Source organism: Heloderma suspectum, chromosome 1 (assembly GCF_057233095.1).
Source record: "Heloderma suspectum isolate Gila_16-S chromosome 1, 16-S_ref, whole genome shotgun sequence".
Lineage (NCBI taxonomy): Eukaryota > Metazoa > Chordata > Lepidosauria > Squamata > Helodermatidae > Heloderma > Heloderma suspectum.
In genome coordinates this window covers 9,329,892-9,331,149 of record NC_139458.1, presented here as the reverse complement: position 1 = coordinate 9,331,149, position 1,258 = coordinate 9,329,892, and positions in this window count along the sequence as shown.

Genomic DNA, 1,258 nt, shown 5'->3' with positions numbered 1-1,258 from the left:
GCAATGAATATGGACTTGAGCACGCTCCGGGAGAGAGCGCAGGACAGGAAGGCCTGGCGTGCTATGGTCCATGCGGTCACGAAGAGTCGGACACGACTGAATGACTGAACAACAACAATGCGAAGAGAAAACTCCCTGGAAAAGACCCTGATGCTGGGGAAGACTGAAGGCCAAAGGAGAAGGGGACGGCAGAGGATGAGATGGCTAGATAGCATCACCGATGCAATGAATATGAACTTGAGCACGCTCCGGGAGAGAGCGGAGGACAGGGAGGCCTGGCGTGCTGTGGTCCATGGTGTCACGAAGAGTCGGACACGACTGAACGACTGAACAACAACAACAACATCCCTATCTGGAGGTGAGGACACTTTAGGACTGGAGGATATTTCCTACCAGGGCTTTAGACTGGCCAGTTCAAATTACCCTTTGACTACGGTTTGACTGCGGTGGCGTCTAGCTATCATACTTTGCATACTTTGCTTTTACATACAGGTGCAAGTTTACGGCCTGGCGTGCTGTGGTCCGTGGGGTCACGAAGAGTCGGACACGACTGAACAGCAACACACTGCTCAGACCCTGGGTTGATTTAAGAACGTAAGAGCCCTGCTGGAGAAAGCCCGAGGCCCATCTTGTCTGGCATCCTGACTCCCACGGTGGCCAGCCTGGTGCCGCAACGGGGAGCCCTCAAGCAGGACACGAGGGCTATATCCCGGTGTTGCTCCCCAGCAACTGGCATTCCGGGCATGCTTCGTCGGACGCTGGCAGTGGCGTATACCCCTCATGACTGGGAGCGTATCCTCCGTGTTGCTATCGGCCAGCCACCGAAAAAAAAGGAACTTAAAGAGGGGAGGGAAATAACTCCCACTGCAGCCGTCTCGTGTTCGACAATAGATGTGCTACTCTATACTCTTCTTTCCTCTATGACAAGACTCCTTGAGTGACGGAGGGGGCAGCCGGAAGTTCCGGAATTGGCCGCTTCGGGCCAATCAGTGGCTTGGGAGGCGGGAGATTCGTGAGGAGAGCTCTGAACTGGCTCCGCGTGAGAGGCCGATCTCGGCTTCCAGCGAGAGCTGGCTGGGGCCGCCCCCTCCGCCGATGGCGATAGGTGGGCCGGCGTGAGAGGACAAGAACGTAGCCAATAGGCGGGCGGCGCTCGGCGCCCCACGGCCAATCCGCGGCGGCGGCGGCTAAAATTTGAATCGGCGCTCGGAGGGAGACCGTTCGGTGGGTCGAGGTCGCGCGTGGGGTTGAACAAATC